Genomic DNA, 21,938 nt, shown 5'->3' with positions numbered 1-21,938 from the left:
TCTTAGATCTGTATGTAGCCAGCTGGTCAGAATGGCAGGCATGTTGGGGACCCCAAAATTGGTAGCCAGTGTCTGAAGGGAGGGCAGTCCTATGAAGTTTGGCACAGTTCCAGGTAGTTGGTGTGCGAAGTCACTACACACCCATTCTCGGTAGTTATATACGTTTCCAAGGAGAGGCATTAGCAATGACAAGTTCTTCCTTTGCGCTAAGTTTCTCACTTCTTCTTAGATACGGAGGTCTGAGAGCAGTTCTAAGTATTATCATCCATGTGCTACAGACAAGGGAACAGGCCGAAAGTTAGCAGTCTTGCCCAAGATCATGCATACCCCTAGGAAGTGGGGGAGACAGAATTAAACCCAAACAACCAAAGCCTATGCTCTTAAGCACTCCACAGACTTCCCCCCAGCAGGCTATTTACCTTCACAGCTGATCTGGAAGATCTAGGAGAGTAGTGGAAATGAGTTAATTTATCACCTAACTTATTATATCATATTGATTGAGTGCCCACTGTATGCCAGGCACTGTGAGATCATCAGTGAATAAAATGATGACCTCTGGAAGTTGAGAGGCAATTTGGGGGGGGCGGTTTGGGGGGTAGGAAAGGAATAAATGAAGCAAGATGGGACTGGGGAGGGAGACAAACCAAAAGAGACTCTTAATGTCACAAAACAAACTGAGGGTTGCTGGGGGTGAGGGAGTAGGGAGAGGTTGGCTGGGTTATGGACATTGGGGAAGGTATGTGCTATGGCAAGTGCTATGAAGTGTGTAAACCTGGCGATTCACAGACCTGTAGCCTTGGGGCTAATAATACATTATATGTTAATTTAAAAAATTAAAAAAATTTTAAAAAGTGATGACCTCTGGCTTCGTGGAGCTGGTGTGTGTGTGTGTGTGTACATGTGTACATGCAGGGGGCTATGTAAGGACTTCTGTTTGTACCCTGAATGAGATGGGGAGCTATCGCATACTTTTGAGTAGGGAAGGAAAAACGTGATCCAATTTATTTTGTAAAAGGATCACGCTGGTTGCTGTGGTGAAAAAAGCCTTGTGGGAACAAGGGTAAAATCGAAGAGACATGTTAGGAAATGAACAAAATCTATCCAGCTCAAAGACAATGGTGGCCTGGACAAGAGTGGGAAGAAGGGAAGGGGATCCAGTTCTGGGAAAAAGTTCAGGGTAGAAACAGAGTAGCTAGAGATTGGACTGGGATGTGACAGAAAAGAAGGAGTGAAGGGTGACTGCCTAGTTTGGGACAGAGCAACTGCTAGGCCACTGTCAACTGGGATGGGAGAGCTTCTGAGGGGAACAGTGTGGGGCAGGAGGTAGAGAGGAGATGTCGAGCGGGTGATGAAAACAAGGAGCTAGGGTTAAGGAGAAAAGTCCGACTGGAAGTGGAATGTGGCGGTCATCGGAATATGGCTGGTCTGTGAGGTTGAGATCATCAAGGAAATGAACAGAATCAGAGAAGAAGAACGAATTAAAGACAGAGCCTGGAGCAACTCAACACGGAGTGGTCAGGGAGAAAAGAAAAGAACCAGCAGCTGAGAGTGAGACGATTGGTGTCATAGAGGAAAACCAGGAGAGCAGAATGTCCTGGCCATCAGGGGAAGAATCAACCTCCACAGGGAGGCGCACTGCAGTCGGTCCAGTGCTCTGCCAGGTCGGGAGAAAGGAGGGCTGAGGACGGACCATTAGATTCAGCATGTGGGGGACATCGGAGGGTGTCTGCACGGGAAGAGCAGTTTCAACGCACGGAGATGAATGCCTGGTGGGGACTCAAGGAAAATGGTCCTTGAAAATGCAAGACTGTGAATACTAGGAACTCTCAAGAATTGCTTAAATGACACAGTAGCCAGCAGGGAAAGTGGACTTGGACAAGTTTCTCAGGGACTTTGGGTTTAAATTAATCAGGGGAAAATAATGATGATTCTAAGGTTCATCTATGGCCCACAAGTTGAAGTGGTCCCTTCCAGAAGTTTTGCTCAACTTCAAGTCCATCAAGACATCCCGGGACAATACCAGAGCATCCCTGAAATCAGGGTAGAGATGGTACCAGGGGGACAGTGGGCCAAGTGCCGGAGCTGGAAGAACGTCAGGGCAGTGCAAGGTTCCATTCAACTTTAGTTCAAGGACGGTGAGTGTCCTCTCCTTCTGTAGTTTGTTGTTAGTGCTCTTTTATTGTTGTTTTTCCCCATTTCACAAGGAGTTCTGGCTGACTGAGCTAGGACACCCTGTGTTTCTTGAATTGACCAGAATAATTTCATTCACAACCTCTGGGGTCACTTCAACACATCCAAAGAGTTGTTGAAAAGACTCTTTATCACATAACATTTTTTCCTCCAAACTCTTGAGTGCTGCCCCTGGGCTAAGGGGGAACCTTGAGCAGGCTCCTTCCCTTTCTGAATGTCAGTTTTCTCATTTCCTAAGAGAATTCATGGGGTGATTCTGTGGCCACTCAGCATGTGAGATGTCTGGTACAAAGTGTGCAAATAGTAGGTGCTCAAACAATGTCGCTTGAATCTGAGATCAGGGAAGTTCCAACCATAAGTTGTTATGGAGCCCAGCCAGGCCCTGGGCTCTGAGCTGGGAAGAATCAGATGAACAGGGAGGGATGGCATTGGGCTGTGGAGGCTCAGGGAAGGGTGTTGCTGCTTTAGGGAAGTCCCCTCCTGGGGAAGCAACATTTTAATCTGGGTCTTAAAAGATGAGTAGAAAAGAACAAGGTGTAGGAAAAGACAAGAGGAGGGGCATCTAGACAGAAGGAAGAGAGCTCTGTGACTCCACAGTGGAGTTCTCAAGCTCAACCAAAGCCACCAGGAATAGTTACTGTTTTTTTCCGCCTTCCCACCACATTTTTATCTTGGCTTTTTCTAATCCTCCAGAATTAGACGGTTTGAACATTGCTTCTTCAGAGAGATTTTCCCTTGATCATCTTCTATTTCAACTTTCTGTTTTTTTTGTCCCTTCCCATCATCCTGCTCTTTTCTTTCTACCACTTACCACAATTTGCTATTACATATTCATTTGTTTGCTTGAGACTATAGACCTTGGTATGAAGCTTTGTGGGGAAAATCCCAACTCCCACCCCAACCGCATATGTCATCTTAGAGAAGTCATTGTACCTCTCTGGGCCTTCATTTCCTCACGTGCAAATTGAGGTAAAAATTACACCTACCTCATCAGATTGTCATAAAGACCCAAAGAGAGAAGTCATCAGAGCCCTTAGGGGTGCCCCTAGAATCACACAGGATTAATTGTTCAGTAAATGTTAGCTATTTTATCACTCTTCACAAAGACTCCAAAGTGGATGTCAAGCTCCATGAAGGTAAGGACCTTGTCTGATTTGTAGGCATTCAATATTTCTTGAATGAATACATTTATGCACAAACCTGGGCTGACTCAAATCAGCTCCAAAATTTGACTCGTGCTTGACATAAATGGGCTTGTCTTTCACGCTTCTCTGCGTATCTATGCACATAGAGCGCATAATGAATCTATGTAGTAGATTTGTCATCTACTGTTTTAACTGAAGTCCTAGTTCTCTTGGGAAAGTCAGGCTTCTTGCGTTCAATCATAAATCAACAACGTGACATCTGAAACCAGACGGCAGTTCCGTGAAGCCTTGAGCCCTTCACATCTTATCTTATTTCGAGTGTCATTATTTGTGACTCTCTTTAATGGTGAAGCAACAGCTGTAAAAAGGTTGGCCAAGCTCATTTTGAAGAAATGGTCGCTTGGAATGGATGATTCATATCTGATATGGAGTCTCAATCAGATTAGCTGTTCTCCAGAAATAGCAGTAACCTAGTCATTCGACTCAATGCATTGTGGTTGCAAAATGTGATACAATGCGGGTCACTGGCACAGCTGGTTTAATGGACAGATGAACCAAGGTGGCCAAAGGGGAAGCAATTTGTCTGAGGTCAGAACATGAGTTAGGGCTGAAACGCAACCCTCCCCAGGCTCCAGAAACTCAGCCTGAAATGGAAGGAGAGCAGATGGCCCAAGAAAGGGAAGCTTTGCTTCTGCTTCTCATCGCCAGAAGAGGGAGTAGGTCCTCCCGTGCCTGTATTTTTCATTAATTTTAAATTCCACAAGTAATACATGAATATTGCTTCTGTCAAAATAATTTTAAATTATAGAGCTGATGTTCCCTTTGCCCACCATGCTCAAACCCTCTCCCCCCCGAGTCCCCAAAGGTGTCCACAGTCGTTAATTTGATGTGTTTTCTTCTAAAAACTCCTCTGCCTCATTACAAACATATGTGTGAATAGCCATAAAAATAAATTAGGATTGTTTAGTGTGACAAATTTACATGAGTATAGCACCATACCAAACCCTGTGTTATTCTGAAAGTGGGGTTTTCTGCCTCATTGCTATGACCTTGAGTCCTTTCTGTAAGAGTGCATATACATGTACCTTTCTTTTTAACTGACATATTGTATTCAACTGTGTGCCTACCTTGTAACGATCTCTTCCCTTCTGGAAGGAGATTTAGGTCTTCCTAGGTTTCTTCTATTAGCAACGCCACCATTCAAATTCTCAAGTCTGCCTCTCGGTGCACACAAGGGAGGCTCTCTCTAGGCAATGATACCAGGCGGAGAATTGCTGGTTATGTTTTTAGTTTTCCTAGAGGCTGTCAGATTGTTCTCTAGAGGAGCTGTTTGAGCACACACTACCCCCCTAGTTTCCAGGAGTGCTTGTCTCTCCACATGCTCACCAACACGCACAGTGTCAAATTCCCTTCTGATGGGAACAACTACTTCCTTGATTTATACTTTCCCAGCTGCTGAGGAGCCCCAGGATCCTATCCTGCTACTCCTATGTAAGGCCTTGTTTGTGAATTGCTTGTTAATATCATTCGCACATTTTTCTATTGCCTTTTTTGACTTTTTTCCCAACCCTACTTAGAAAGAAATTAAAACACTTAAGCCCTGCTGAAATTTGACATGAATCATAGCTCAGAAATCTCAGGCTGCATAAGAGAATGATTTGAAATGTTGTTTTTAGAGGGTGGGGTGATGAGGCTCATCTGGGGAGATGTGGATGACAGACAGATCCAAAATGGAAATAGTCCTCATGGAGACCAGGGGGCAGAATGCAGAGGGTAGGGAGGTCTTGAGTCAAATCTGCAAATCCTTTTGCTGATAATGTAGTGCTGGGGCACTGAGAGCACGCGGGACAGGGGCACGCGGGGACAGGGGAAAGCCCTTGTCCACAGAACCAATTAAAAATATTTTATTGAAAATTTTATAATGATGACAAGTTAAAATGGTGCTGTGCCAGATATATTGGGCTAAATAAAATATATTACTAAAATTAATTAATTGTACCTCTTTCTTTTTGTTTAATGTAGCCACCAGAAAATGAGAAATTATTTATGTGGCTCACATGGTATACTTCTCAGATGGTGCTGCGAGATGGGGACAATGAAGTTTCCGGTCCCCGTACTTCAATAAGAAATGCCATCTGTCACTTCCCCATCTGGCCCTAACTGACCTTACAGAGATTTACAAACAAAAGTCCAAACTCTGGCATTTTTTCTTCAGTGGAAACTCCAGTATTGATAAGGGTGACACAGTCCACGGCCTGGCTCATACCCATGGAGGGCGGAGCTGTCCCCTTGTCCTGGGTTCATCGAAAAGCAGTTTCAGTTAGAACCGCGGGTTGGATCTTTGCAGCTGCTGTTCCTGTGACAGTCCTTTGCCAGACTTTCCGTGCAAAGAAGCAGGAGGTGTCACCTCTCTCATCGAGGGCCTCGGAGATGCCTCATCATGCTTCTTGCTATTAAGCTGTCATCACCCAGACTGCCGTTTTATTTATCAAACACAATGGTTTGGGACTTCACCAGTTTATCAATGAGGATTCTTCCAAGGCGCAGAAAACACAACTCAAAACGGCTTAGGGAAAAAAAGACTAAAAGGAGGAAGGATGTTTATGGGCTCCGGGATTATTTTTTCCAGGGCCGTCCTAAGAAATGTAGACTCTCACGGCTCCAGGGGCGGAAGTCTAAAACCAAGGTGTGATCTGGTCCACCCTCCACCCACTCACCCCCACCCCCGGAGGCTTCATGGGAGAATTGGCTCCGTGCCTCTCCCCTCGGCTTAAAGCAGCCTGGGAGCTCCTTGCACCCGGGGTGGGGAGCGGAGGTGGGTGGGGGTGGTGAGGTCCTCTCCAATTTCTGCCTTCATCTTCACGTGGCCTTCATCACTGTGTCTCTGTGTGTTTCTGTTTCTTGTAAGAACACTCTCCTCGGACTTAGGCCCCACCCTTATCCAGTATGAACTCATCTCTACCCTTCACTTAATCATACCTGCAAAGGCCCTATTTGCAAATCAGGCTACATCCTGAGGTTCAAGATGAATGTGCACGGTGGAGGAGGTGGGGAGTCACCATGCAGTCCTTTACAGTTCTGTTCCAAGCAAAATCCAGGATGAACTGGCAGGGACTGGGCTCCCGTTCTCTGTGCTGGTGCGCTCAGCCAGCTTGCTTCCTTGCAAGCATTACTATCGCTCACAGGCTCCACACGGTGGCTGAAGGCAACCCCAGACTTCTGTGCTGCCTGGTTCAAGTCCAAGGGCAAAGAGAATTTTCATGAAAGATGAGTAGAAAATCCTCCACGGGAGGGAGTGGTCCTCACAAACCCAGGGGACTATGATGGTGGCACTTCGGCCTGACTGTGAGCTTCAGGGAAACTGCTGCCCCCAGACTGGAATGATGCTCAAAGGAGAACCAGGAGCTGGAGGCAGGAGGGGAAGATATGTTTGCTGAGGTAGCAGATCCCAAGTATTCACGGCGACCTGGCTCAGTAACAAATTCTCCTTCGTTTCTTCCTTGTGCCTTTCTTTCCCCTGATACAAATGTTTACTAAGTACCAAGTACTTGACAGGGGTCAGGGACCGGAAAAGCAATGTGACAGGGGACCTGCCCCATGAGGGGCCCTGCATGTGGGCTGGCCAGCAGCGTCAAAGGGATGTCACTGGTGCCGTAGTCCAGGAAAGCAGGCTGAGAGAGAACCGGCAGGAAGTTCTGCAGGGATCTCAGAAGACTTCTTCAGACAGATGATCTGGGTGTTGAGAAGGGAAGAGGGCCCCTCTGGCTTGGTGGAGAATGTCAGTCAGGACAGGACGACAGGAAGGGGCGGGGCTGCCCAGGCGCTAAGTGGGGAGCCCAAGGGGATGGCAGCCCCGGGACACAGGGAGCGCAGGCTGCACAGCTGACGGGGGACAGGAGATGAGGGCCAGGGATAGGCCAGGCTATGCCATGGTGGCACTGTGCCTTGGAAAGATCACTCTGGGAGAGTTTACCGGGGAGAAACAAGGCAAGGAGGCCAGGGAGGAGGTTGTTGGAGATGAACACAGTCAGGCTTTCCCTAAGACAATTACTGTAGTCATGGATAACATTAAGAGGAGACACATAAGAACAATTGGGTTTGAGAATATTGTTGGAACAGAAAGGGTAAGCCCAGGCCTGTGTGATGGATTCAATATGGGCGTGGGGCAAGTGTCGGGAGGTAATGGAGGATGAAGACGATTTTCAGGTTGGGAAGCGGGGTGTCTAAATCTGGGAACATGGAGGGGGACAGAAGAGATACAGGGTGAAGATGGAAAAACTGGGTTTGAACAGAACAAGGTCAAGGTGCCTGAGGGGCATCCAGGTGGAAGGTTTCTTGACCTTTGGAAACACCAGAATATTGGGCTGTGGACGAAAAGAATGGAGGGCTTCTAGGTGTTAGCAGGAGCTGGAGTGAGAAAGAAAGGACAGAAGCGGGGAACCGACAAGGTCATGCGGACTACCAGAATCTCAGGGCAAGATGGACTTCACAGAAGTGGCCAGGAGGTGGACACACTGAGCTTGTCTGAGTTCTCAGCTAAGAGACAGAACCTGGCTGCTTGGACAAGCACTGATCCGGCTCCTCCCTGCTGCAAAGCACACACGTGGCAAGAGGCGGGGCCTTGGTTCAGTGCGGCTGTCGAGCTCCTCCTGTCATTCAGCACCAAGGCCGCAGAGGCTCCATCTGCTCTTACTTACCTGACCTGCCAACAACCTGTTGTCCTTTCATCTAGCCTGCCAGAGTTCTAGAAGAGGGAGAGACAAAACTGTGCTCCTCTCTACCTGCAGGTGGTGCTCCTGGGGGGCCTCAGGCTGACTTGGGTCAGGAGGCTATCATCCCTCCTGCTCCCCTCGCTTAGGACACTCAGAGGTCTCCTTGTAGCTTGGCCACTGCCTGATAGTTTCAGAACAATCTGCAGGGGCGGGGACCACAGAGAGGCCATATCCTCAGCTGTCTCTAGCACCCAAGTAGGTGATTCCAGGAGGGGGACTCCAGAAATCACTGGCTGGCCCATGGCTGCTGTCGGCCATCATCTGTACACCTGCCCACAGCTCCCACTCGAGAGTCCTGGCTTCTCCTTCTCCATCTTCAGATCTCCCACAAGTGCTTCTCATCAACATGATCTAATGGGACGATGGCACCCGAATCCAAAAGAAGCCATCCCAGGCTGTAGCCCTCTAGGTACAGAGCAGAGATTAGGAGGGCAGGATGATGCTAAATCTTAACAGACAAACACATCACACACGTTAGGTAGGACTGAAACCCTTCCCAAGAGTCCTACCATCTAACATCATCACATTGGGGATTAAATGTCAACATAATGAATTTTGATGGGGCACACACATTCAGCCCACAGAACACCCCCACCAAATCCCACTGGCTTACAGCCACAGACATTTATGTTTCGTGCTCATGGGTCTGAGGGTTGCCTAGGGACCAACTCTGCTGGGTTCCTGGGACTCCAGACTGTAGACTGGATTGATGCCTTCTCCCCGGTGCTCCTCGTCTGGGGCCGCTGGCTGCTTAGGCTTGTGTCCTCTTTGGGGTGGATGGCAGAGAACAAGAGAGCAAACCATAGCACACTTGCGAGCACAGTTAAAGGTCTTTGCTGAGACCACATCTGCTCATGTTCCATTGCCCAAAGCACATAGCCAAAGGCAAGTGGAGAGAAAACGGGGGATGGGGGAGAGCAGGGACATGCATTCCTCCCAGAGACTGTGACCAGAGCAAGAAGGGATCCGAAATGTATGGACAAGTAGTACAACATATGGCAAAGCTCAAGAGAAGTAACTCGTGGTGTCTGACGGTGGGGCTCTTCCAATGGAACCACCCCATTCATATCACACCAGAGCAGACTTTTGGTCTCGGGACCCCTTCATATTCTTAAAAACTGTGGAAGACTCCAAGGATATTTTGTTTATGTGGGTTATATCCATCCATATTGAAAAATCAAAATCAATTAGTGCTTTAAATATTTATTAACTCCCTTAAAAATAACAATGAAAACCCATTTTATGCACAAATAACATGTTTTTATTTAAAATAACCTTTTCCCCCCCCAAAGGAAGCAAAAAGTTAGGGAAAAGGGTAGCATTGTTTTTACAGTTTTGCAAATCTCTTTAAAAGTTTAGGTTAATAGGGGCACCTGGGTGGTTCAGTCAGTTAAGTGCCTGGTCATTACCCTAGTGTTCTGGGATCGAGTCCCAGGTCGGACTCACTGCTCAGTGGGGAGCCTGCTTCTCCCGCTCTCTCTGGCCCTCTCCTCTGTTCGTGCTTTCTCTTGTATTCTCTCTCTCTCAACTAAATAAAATCTTTAAAGAGATTTTTTTTTTCAAGATTTTTCATTTATTCATTTGACAGACAGAGACCACAAGTAGGCAGAGAGGCAGGCGGCGGGGGCGGGGGGGGGGGAGCAGGCTCCCCGCCAGGCAGAGAGCCCAACGCGGGGCTGGATCCCAGGACCCTGGGATCATGACCCGAGCTGAAGGCAGAGGCTTTAACCCACTGAGCCATCCAGGCGCCCCAAAATCTTTAAAGACACATTTTATAAAAAGGTTTAGGTTAGATGACTCACAGACCTGTATACCTTGGCAAAGAATACATTATATGTTAATAAATTAAAAAATAATAATAATAATAAAGCTAGATTATCCTCTATGTTTCTGTACTCAATATGTCATGAAAGATCATTTGAAGTATGGGAAGAAAATCTGGTCTCACACAGATATCGAAAAGGACAGAAAAGGAAAACGGAGGAGCATTTCAACCCCTTTTCCAAACATTAGTGGAAGTTCTTTGGTAACTACATTAAAGGTGTACAAGTAATAGATTCTGAAAGGTTTGTTTCAGTATAGAATCTGAAACTAAACCATCAGACTTTCCACCTTCTCTTGTACTAAAAACTAAATTAAAACTAAAAACTAAACTAAAGATTTTATGTTTAAGTAATCTCTATACTCAATGCAGGGCTTGAACTCACACCACTGAGACCAAGGGTCCCAAGCTCCACCGACATGAGCCAGCCAGGAACCCCGACCCCTCTGGCATTTTAATGGATCTTCAACCAACACATGATCTTTTATTGGTTCGCTGAGTCATACGGGCCATCCAAAATGCTGACCCATCTCATTATACAATATCGAACTACCACATTCACTAATAGCCCTGTGGCTCTCGTTGGCAATGTTCAAGAACCGAGAAGATGGCAAGCCCACGGTGATACATACAAGTTTTCATTATTTTAATTTTTGTTTTAAAGTTTGAATTTTTTTTCAAGATTTTATTTGTCAGAGAGAGAGGAGAGGGCACAAGCAGGGGGAGCAGCAGGCAGAGGGAGAAGCAGGACTTGTTCTCAGGACCCCGGGATCATGACATGAGGTGAAGGCAGATGCTTAACCGACTGAACCATCCAGGTGAACCTTAAAGCTTGAATGTTATCATTGGCCAAAAAATTGTGTTGTTTTCCTTGAAGTAACAAACTCACTTCGATCATTTGAAATATTTGCCAAATACCTGAGTCTGAATAACCGGAGATTTTCTGCCAGTCATTCTTTTTTTTTTCTTTTTAAGATTTTATTTATTTATTTGTCAGAGAGAGAGAGAGAGAGAGCACACAAATAGGCAGAGCAGCAGGCAGAGGCAGAGAGAGAAGCAGGCTCCCTGCTGAACAAGGAGCCCGATGCGGGACTCCATCCCAGCACCCTGGGATCATGACCTGAGCTGAAAGCTGAAAGCTTAACTCACTAAGCCATCCAGGTGTCCCCAATCATTCTTTCAAATGAAAAGGGGGCTCCATGAAAACCAGGTAGCTTATCAGCTTGCCAGACAGTCATAAAAGTGCTTTTCTGGAGACAACCATCACACTTCGTGTGCAGCAAATGTGCTATGTGCACACTTCCCACTGTCACACAGAGTAGTAAAAATATGTGGCTTAAAAGTTGACATTTAATATAACAAATTTTTTTCAGTTTTATGAAGGACATTCCTTTTAAAATTTATTTTACTTTATTTGTTTAAAAATTTTTTATTAACGTATAATGTGTTATTTGCCCCAGGGGTACAGGTCTATGAATCATCAGTCTTACACAATTCACAGCACTCACCATAGCACATACCCTCTCCATTGTCCATCATCCAGCCACCCCATCCCTCCCACCCCCCTCCATTCCAGAAATCCCCAGTTTGTTTCCTGAAGAACATCCTTAAGAAAAACTGGCATTTTATTTCAATTTTGAGCGTGTGGCAGTGAAAAATTCAAAACTAATGTTTACGATGTGGTGCCACTGCCTTGATTTTCACCCCTTGTCTTAGGGTTCTCCAAGAAACAAAACAAATGGAATGTATCTGGAGAGAGAAAGAGAAGTATATCTATGGAACTGGCTCACATGATTATGGAGGCTGGCAAGTCTGAACTCTGCAGGGTGGGCTGACAGGCTGGAGACCCAAGAGAGTTGATGCTGCAGTTCAAGTTCAAGTCCAAAGCTGTAGAATCAAGAGCTGATAATGTTTCAGATAAGGTTCAAATGTCTGCTGGAGAATCCTCTGTCTTGCTCAGAGAGTCTGGTCTTGGGTTTTTGTTCAACTCAGGCCTTCAACTGATTGGGCAAGGCCCACCCACAATATGGCTAGGACTCTGCTTTAGTCAAAGCCCAACCATTTGAATATTAATCTTATCCAAAATACCCTCACAGAAACATCAGAATGAGTTTTGAGCAAAGATCTGGGAACCCTGTGGCCCAGCCAAATTGACACATAAAACTAACCATTATACCCCCCCATTGCTTTTGCCCCACTAGTAAAAATGTCAATGCGGAGGAAAGGGCAATGTCTTGGTATTATAATGAAGATAGATTTGACCCTGTGACCCCTGAAAGGATCTCAGTGGCTCTCAAGAGTTCTCAGACTACACTTAAAGAACTCCTGCCCTATGGAGAAATCCACTCTTCAGCACACACAGAACTCCGTTTGGCATCTTAGGGTGCTCTTCCAAATAGGAATGGGCTGCCAAAAATGCCCAGACATTTCACAAAACACTAAGAGATACCACTGCACACCTATTCCAACAGCCAAAATCCAGAACTCCGTCAACACCAAAAGCTGGTGAGGATGTGGGATAACAGGAACCTTCACACATGACTGGTGGGAATGCAAAATGGTAGAGCCGCCAAGCAAGACAACATGATGGTTTCTTATCAGACTAAGTGTACACCTACCGTGCCCCTCAGCAGTCATGCTCCTGGATTCCCATGCAAAACAGCTGAAAACTTGTGCCCACACAAAAACCTGTACACAGATGTTTATAGTAGCTCTATTCAAAATTGCCAAAATTGGCAAGCAACTGAGATGTTCTTCAGTAGAAGAACAGGCAAATGAATGGTGGTACCTCCAGACAATGGAATATTCTTCAGTGCTCAAAAGAAACAAGCCATGTTTCTTCCATCAAACACGTAAGAAACTTAAATGCGCTTAAATTTAAGAGTGAATATGATTCCGGCCATGTGATATTCCGGAAAAGCCAAAACTATGGCACCAGTAAGATCAGTTGTTGCCAGGAGGTGGCAGGGATGAATAGGCAGAGCCCAGAGGATTTATAGGGCAGGGAAAGTACCCTATGTGATGTTGTAGATGGTGAACTGTAGACTTCGGGTGATTATGATGTGTCCGTGTAGATTCATCTGCGGTAACAAATGTTCAGCTCTGGTGAGTGACACTGATAATAGGGGAGTCCATGGCTGTGCGGGGACAGGAGATTTGTCGGAAATCTCTGTACCTCCCTCTCAATTTGGTTGTAAATCTAAAAATGCTCTAAAAGAGAGTCTTTAAAAAAAAAAAAGAATTAGAAGACCATTTTCACAATGTGGCCTGATTAATACACTTAGCTTTTATCAGATCTAGGGTGGGATGGAATTTGGGGTCAGAGTATCATCAGAAGAGAGTTGTGAGTTGAGATGAGATTGAGAAAATGAGTTGTGAGAAGAGATGTGAGTAACTTCGGAGAGATTTGTAAAAAATTGTTTCAGAGGAAAGGACGAGAAAATGGGGCCTTGGCCGGAGCGTGAAAACCGAGGAAAAGCGTAAGAGAGGCCTTGTCATGGACAGGCCATGGAGATGGCTTCTGCAAGAGGTCGACACTATCTGCCATTTGGGAGGATGCGGGCCCCCTTTATCCTGGAGGTGATGGGGCCCGTCCAGGAATCTTTGAGGGAAGGAGTGAGCTGGCAAAATGTGGGAAAAGTAAACTGGGGTGCTGAGGGCTATAGAGTCAAAGGGTGTGGCTTTGCATGTCAGTTTCACTACCTAGTCACCTGTGTGACCTTGGAGAGGTTATATAACCTCCATGTCATGCCATGTTAGTGCCTGGCGCATAATAAGTGCTTGGCGAATGTTAAGAATTGTGACGGGAGCGATGGTGACCATGATGGTGATGTCTGGAGAAAGATCCCTTCGGTCACCACCCTAAAGGGGTGGTTTACTTACTCCTGGAAGTAAGGAGACTGCTTGGAAAAACCGCAACAATTTGGCAAGACCTGGAATGGAAACATAGCCCAGGAAACCATTTTAAGTCTGGGTCATTGCCAGAGACCTGGGGGAGCAACTGGAAGAGGAAGGAAGAGCACTTGTACCTGCTCAGGGCTGGTCCCCAGAGCACAGTGGATGAAGATCCAGGTGGAAGCCAGCTGCCACGAGGTGGGGAGACCCTGAGGGAGGCAGGGAGAGAACTGCAAGAGTGAACCAAGAGCTCTCTCTCCTTGCTTCCTTAATGCTGGAAGAGGACGTCTTTGAAGCCAAAGGAATGGAAACTCGAAGACTCCCTACTGCCATTTTGATTAAGTAAATTTCTCAAGCCCTTTTTGCAGGGGTTCTGAGAGCAGGGGATGGGAAGAGAATGGATGGAGGCCTGGGTGCTCCTAATTCTCCCAGGGAGCAGTCCTCCTGGGGCCAAGATAGGCCTCTCCATCTCTGGCAAATGGGATAACTTTGGTTTTCGGAACTTCAATATGATGTAACCAAGCCACCTTGGAGGTCCCTTCTGCAGAAGTCTGGGAAGCAGCAGCCAGAGGGCTTCAGCCTTGCTTTTTCTTCTTACTGGGCACCCCGATCCATGTGCCTTAAAAAAAAAAAAAAAAAAAAAAAAGCCTTACGTGGACACTGAAACTAACAAGGGCCCCGTTCACTGTCAGGACCACCTTCTCTGAGCACCTGGCGAGGCAAGGGAGGCGAAGGTCTGATGAGAGTGCCTGGCCACTGCCCATTTGGCAAGAACAGAACTCATTAATTGCAGAGTGTTTCCACAGGAAGGACACAACACACATTTTCTGTATCCTCTGGGGCATCTCAGAGGAGAGTTTTGATGTTTCCTGGTCATGTTTCTTCTGCTTTGTTAGAAGTTATTCTTGCTTGTCCCATGAAATTGGAACCTATCAGACAGAGTGGCATCAAACAAAGGGGCCTATGCCCAGCACCCAAACCCTGTCCCCACCTCTCAGAAGACAGCGTTGCCGAGTTTCCCTGCTACAACCATTCACCACTGGATGCATTGTCCCTAGAAGATTCCATGAAGGACTTGCTTTTCAAATTCCATGTAGGCCTGGGGGATTTCTGAGAATTCTCTGGAAGGGGGAGTTGTTGTTGTTGTTGTTGTTTTATCACCAGCCAAATATCCCGGCCTAGTATGGTTTAACCTAACAAGTTCTCTTTGCTTGCTGCCTGATTTTTCCAACTACAACAAGAAAAATGCGCTTCTTTATGTGTCTAAACCATGACTATAGAGGCATGAGTTCAGCCACCCCCACAAAAGGATGTTGGAGAAAAACTGGTTCATTGATTAAAAGATGTCCATGTAATATTAAAGATATTAATAATAATAGCAATATAGACCATACTATCAGTTACCATTTATTCAATAGCCATAATGTTCCAGCCACATACAACTTCAAGTTGTAAAATAATCCTGCAACATGGGTATCATTACCTACCATTTTGTAGACAAAAAACCCAAACTCACAGAGAAGATCTGTCTTCCTCGGTGTTGCCTGGCTAATGTGTGGCGAGGCCCAGATTCAGACCCACATCCTGCAAAGGAATGGAGCTGACTGGGGTGACATCTCTCTAGAGATTTCCTCCCAGCTGGGTCTGCAGAAATGGAAAGGAATTCCTGGCTTTACTTCGAGCTCACTTAGGGGACTGGTGTGGCCCTTCCCTGGGGGAGCCTCACTGGCCTCCAGCATCAGAAGAGTTGCAAGAATGTTCTGTAACCTCTGTCCCTGCGGGCCTGGGGCATTAGAGAACAGCAGTTTTTTGTTTGTATGTATGTTTGTTTGTTTGTTTTTTAATGATTTTATTTATTTATTTATTTATTTATTTATTTGAGAGAGAGAGAGAACAGAGGGAGAATGAAACAGAGAAGCAGGCTCCCCGTTCAACAGAGAGCCCGATACAGGACTCGATCCCAGAACACTGAGATCATGACCTGAACTGAAAGCAGATGTTTAAGTGTCTGAGCTACCCTAGTGCCCACAGAACAGCAATTTGGGGTCTTTTGGAATCATGTTAATTCTTACCAACCTCAAGTTTCTATGGTTAAATCCAGAGTGTAAATAATAATAATAATAATAATATATTTTGGTAACATAGTTAAGAGCTCAAGCTCTGAACTCAGACAGACCTGCGTTCAAATCCTAGCTTTTTTTTGTTTGTTTGTTTAACCTGTGTCTGTAATTTCAGAGATGCTAACCAACCTCCCAACCCTCCTTTTTCCTCTGTAGGATGGGGATAAAATTACTAGTCACATTCAAGTTTAATAAGATAACCTAGCAAGTGTCTGGCACATAACCAGAGCTCATATTATTGTTACATTTCTTCCTTAATACAGTCAGTGACAGCAAGCACTTCTCTTGGGACAGTCTCAGTAAACTGGGGACAAATTTCATCCTGTCACCGCCATGCTTGAAATCTCCCAAGGCTCCCTTAGTGGGACACGTCCTAGATCTAAGCTTGAAATCAAGGCCATTCCCTACTCAGCCCCTCACACGTTCCACCTACACTCCCTCCCAACGTGGTCAGCGTCCTCTCTCTCTTTCCCTCTCCTCACCCCTACTCTCTGCCCCCAGGCCCTCTGCATGATCAGCTTCCGGCCAGAATGTCCCTCTCTGCAGCCCCGAAAACCTGGTTCACCTCATATTACTTGAGTACTACAGCCTTCTTTGTCCAAGAATTGCCTTGTGCACTAGGTGGTAAGATTCCAGGAATGTTTGCAGCTATAGGCAAGAAGTCTGAGAGGTACATACTGTTGTGGGTCTAATAGTGTCCCCCCCCCCAAAAAAAAGACATTGAAGTTCCTGACCACTCCCCACTCAGGACCTCAGAATGTGACTTTATTCAGAAATAGGATCATTACTGATATAATGAGTTAATTCAAGGCGAGATGATGCTGAAATGGGATGGATACGTGACCTTGTGAGAAGGACTGGTGACCTTGTGAGAAGAAGACAGGGACACAAGAAGGGACCACACCCGAGGCCAATAAAGGTGGAGATTGGAGTTTACATAATTGCAAGCCAGGGAATGCCAAAGATTGGCAGGATACCACTAGAAGCTGGAAAAGGCAAGGAAGTGCTCCCCTGTGGGTTTCAGAAGGAACGTGCATGCCAATACTTTGATTTCCAATTTCTGGCTTCCAGAACTGTGAGATAAGACATTTCCATTGTTTCAAGCTACCCCACGTGTGGTACTCTGTTACTGTGGTTCTAGAAAACTAATATACACCCCGCTTTGTTTTCTGCTAGCTTTTTCAATTACTTACTCCATACTTTCTGGATTTTTCATACTAAAATATATCAGTTATTTGTATTCAAAAATACACATCGTCAACTATTTTAAAACCCAAATAATACAGAAGTGTATAAAATAAAAATTAATGTCCTCCCATAATCTGGCCTCTCGGCAACAACTTGTTTATGTATTAAATACATTATTTATTACCCACTCCTTCCCAGATGAAGTATTGTGGACACATTAGCTCCAAAAAAACAAATGTTGTTCTGTGCACTTGTAAACTTTTGCTTTGCTTTTTCCAAATGTTGTTGTTTGCTTTGACCACTTATTACTATTATAGACAGAAAAAAATAAAGGTAGGAAATAAATGAAATTTTAGGAGGGAAGAACAAAAAAAAAGAAGTCTTCTGGAGACATATACAGAAGGCTCTCTTCCTCTTGGCCCAGGGGAGTGGGGAGAGGTCTGGGGCTGGTCATGAATGAGTGGGTCCCCTGCAGAAGGCCTGGGAGAAGTTTCCACGGAGGGGGTCACGCAAGCCTGGGCTGGAGGGGCCGTTGATGGCACCGGCTGCTGGAGCCATGGTGCCCACTGCGGGCCGAGCCCCTCTGTGGTTTAGCAAATGCTATCCCATCTCAAGCTTACAGCAGTGCTCTGAGGCAGGGACACTTGTTATCTTCACTTTCTAGAAAATCTGTCTTCTGCCATTTGCCAGGTATGTAATCTCAGGAGTTTGCACATGTGGGACCCGACTAAATTGCTTAGGATTGTTAGCTATCTGTCGCTGCATACCAAGTAGCCCCCAACTTGGGAGCTTAAAACTACACACATGTGTTCTCCCCCTCCGTGTCAGCTGTCTGGGCACAACTTTGCCAGGGGTCTTCCCAGGCTGTGTGATCAAAGGTGACAGGGCTGTGGTCATCTCAAGGCTTGGCTGGGGGTGCATTACTTTTAGGCTTCTGAAACGTCATTAGGGTGAGGGCTTGTTCAGAACCTGGTTACATCAGCCTATCCATGTGGCAACAGCTTTGTCAGAGTCCAGAGTCAAGAGGGCAGGAGGCTGCCAGTGATACGGAATGCACCGGCTTTTATAACCTTACCTCCCAAGTGCCAGCATCATTTTCACTGCATTCTGCTGGTTAGAAACAAGTCACTAAGTCCCCTTACACTCCAGGGAAAGGAATTATACAGGCTGTAAATGCCAGGAAGCAGTCATTACTAGGGGTTATTTTATTTTATTTTATTGACTTGATTTTATTTTATCATACTTATTTTATCTTATTTATTGTACTTTTTCTTGTTTACTTTATTTTATATATTTTATTTTATCTTATTTATCTAATTTTGTTTTATTTTATTTTATCTTATTTATTTTAATTAATTAATTTATTTATTTTTAAGAAGGCTCCACATGGAGCCCAACGTGGGGCCCGAACTCATGACCCAAAGATCAAGACCTGAACTGAGATCAAGAGTTGGTGGCTTAACCGAGTGAGCCATCTAGGTGCCCACACTGGGCGTCATTTTAGAAGTCCTCCAACCATACTTGGGACAACAGAGAAAATGCTGAGCTCAACCACCAGAGATCAGTCTGCCCTCTTATCCAATGCACAGGAAAAAAAAAGTATGTGTGTGTATACATATGTACACAGAAATATGTGTATGTGCATATATATATATATATATATATATATATATATATACACATATACCTGTATACTATACATATAGCTATATATGTATACAGATATGTATATGTATATGCACATGTCTACACACATGTACTGTTACTTGTTTATGTGAATACATGTGCTCCCGGACATGATTATACATTTATGCCCTTGTGCGCACACACATAAACATACATGCATGTGCCTGCGTGTGTATACATACGTATATATTCATATGTGTATTACATACATATATAGTGTGTGTGTGCGCACGAGTGCGCATGTGTATTTTTTTACGGAATGTATTTTGAAAGAACACCAAATTATAGCCTGGATTTGAAGGGAAGGATTGTCAGCAGGAACGGGAAAGGGAATCATATCTTAGGACACGATGTCCCGAATATTGATGTGAACAGATTGCTTTCCCAGGTCAGTTCCCCAAAGAGTAACCACGTGGGGAAGAAGGGCCAGCGGGTGGAAGCTGAGATGCATGAAGGCTGGGGGCTTAAGGGGCGGGTCCGGGAGGAAAGCCCAAGCAAGCCAGAGCTGGAAATTCCTTCCAGACTTAATAATCCCGGGCATCATTAGTAACCAAAGCAAGACTTCAGAACATATGTTTTGTGTTGACAGCGGACCCTTAATTAAAACAGCTCCGGTGAAGAACAGTCTGATTAAAAGAAAAGTGGTGCTTAAGAATAATTTGACTGTCGATTGACATGGGTTGGCAGAGGGCAAGGAATTCCCTCTCTGGTTCTCCAGTCCTCCAGGGGACCGGGGACCGTGTTTGCCTCCCTGGGCGTCAGGCAGCATGCTAGGCAACTTCATGGCTGGTGTGTTGTTTACTCCTCAAAATCAATTTCATTTCTATTTTCCAGAGGCGGGAACTCAGCCAGAGAGGCGAGATGATTTGCTGGAGGCGTCCAGCTAGCTAGCAAGGTCAGAGCCATGGATGGAGAGGGGTTCCCTCCGTGTGGCTTTCACTTGCATACAATTTGGGTTGTCCTGTCGAATCAGAATGTCTTGTCAGTTATAAAAACCATATGCCTCCTCTGCGCATTCCTTCTTGAAAAACCGGTGGTTTTCGGTACCCTCGGTGTTGCTCAAGGGCACAGCAACCTAAAGTCTCCATTTCATCCACGGTCTAGAAAACCCCGCGGTGGGATCGAGATGCCCTCCAGTTGTCTGCCTGCATTTCCAGGATGGGACGGAGATGGAGGTGGTGGGGTGGAGGACAAGGGAGGCCTCTTCCATCAGACAGCTGAGATCATTTTGGGATTTGATGAAATGAACCACTTCCTGGGAAAATTAGAACTTTTCTGAGGAAATAAGGTTGTCTCAGGAAACAAATTTACTCTGTGGGTTGGAGTGGAGGTTTTAGGGGAAAGACGAAGAATGTGGTCCTCCATGGGATGTTGGGGCAGTTTTACTTTTGGGGTCCCCAGAGATGTGCATGTGCTCAAAAGATCTGTAATCTCCCCAAGAATCCTATAAGGTGATACTATTATTAACTCCACTTAAACATCACTCTCCACTGGCTTTTATATGAGGAAAAACATGTTTTACTTGTAGTGAAATAAGAATTTGTTGTCCTAAATGACCAACTTTTGTAGGTGAAGTGAAAGCCAGAGTTACAAATTGAGAGACCTGTCTGGCCATCATTGGCTCTCTCCCGTGACTAATTTTGCAGCCTCACTTTTAATATCCTGTGACTCTCACTCCCACCAAGGGTCTTGGCTGATGGTTCCCAGAATGGTCATCTGACCCTGCAGGACCAACAAATGCCTTCCCTGGGATTTGGACATGGGTTCAGAAAGCATGTCAGTCAGTTATTCTCTGAGGGCTGAACCTGTAGCATTAAAAAATCTCAGACCATGTCACCATGTATCCTACCTCAGCAGAGCCAGTCTGGAGTAAAAGAAAATAAAGCTGTCTACAGAGAAAAGCCAAGAAATGAGGCAAAAGAGGTGTTCTAGAACATTCCCTGCCCTGCTTCTGATGGTTCCTGAACCCAGCTGGGTAGTTGCCCTTCCCAAGACTTCATTCTTTGGCCCTTTCTTGGATTCATGTATCAGTAAAGTCCTCTTTTTACTTAAGAGTTGGGTTTCTGACACTTGCAACCCAAGTCCTAGCTAAAACATGTATAAGAAGAATTTCCCTTGGTGTCAGCCCAGGCCTACTGAAAAATCTGGCGTCCCCACAGGGAGAGAAAGTTTCTGAAGCTTGGGCAACACCTCAGCTTCTGCATGACCATTCATGGAACAACCCACAGTTTAGCACAAAGAGTGAGAACCATCAGACTGGTGGGACATCATAATGGTGACTGCAGGGGCCAGAAAGGCAATCACTATGTTCTAGTCCATTCAAGCTGTGTTAGAACTCCAAGACCCACAAAGTAGGTCAGTCTCTCAAGCAGAAGTCTGAGAAAGTCAATGAGAAAGTTCTGATCTTTGATTTTATTCCTGATTCCCTCAAGGATCTGGATGGACTAATTTAATTAATAAGCGTGATCCATCTGTCCATCTGTTAACTGGAGCGAGTAATAATCCTTGTTTGATAGACACATCATGTGATTTGATCAGCACCGCATGAGGAACATCGCAGGGACCCTAGGAGGTTTCTACGGAGCAACCCTCGCGGATGCATCTGGGAGCTTGTCCGCCACCATCGAGTAGGACTGTGAAAAGCGGCTCCTATTGGCCCCCTGGAAACTTACACACACATGCCTTGGTCTGTCGAAGACTGTGAGGAGTTCTACAGCAGAAACCTGTTCTGTCTTTGTTTAAACAGGTGTTTCCCAAATGTGTTTGACCACAGAATCTTTTCTTTTTTTCTCTCTCTCTTCCCTTTCCCTACAACACACTTAAAAATGGCCCAAGGATCTAATATCTCATCTCAGCGAATCCCGCTGCAGGGCAAAGAAATAATGTCACCCATGAATCTGCTATTCAGGTCTCATATGTCCTCTCTTATCGCAGATGTTACACTAGCCTGGGTTTTTTGTTTTTGTTTTTTTTTCCTCATGGGTTCATGTGACTTACTCAACATTCATATTTATAAAACAATAGGGAAGTTACATATCTGCCTTGATTTACTGGAAAGGGGAAATTAAGTGTCTTTGGTTTGGGGGACATTTCTACCCTACGTAGAAAACAAACAAACCAT

This window comes from Mustela nigripes, chromosome 12, assembly GCF_022355385.1.
Source record: "Mustela nigripes isolate SB6536 chromosome 12, MUSNIG.SB6536, whole genome shotgun sequence".
NCBI classification, from domain to species: Eukaryota; Metazoa; Chordata; class Mammalia; order Carnivora; family Mustelidae; genus Mustela; species Mustela nigripes.
This window is presented reverse-complemented; position numbering follows the sequence as displayed.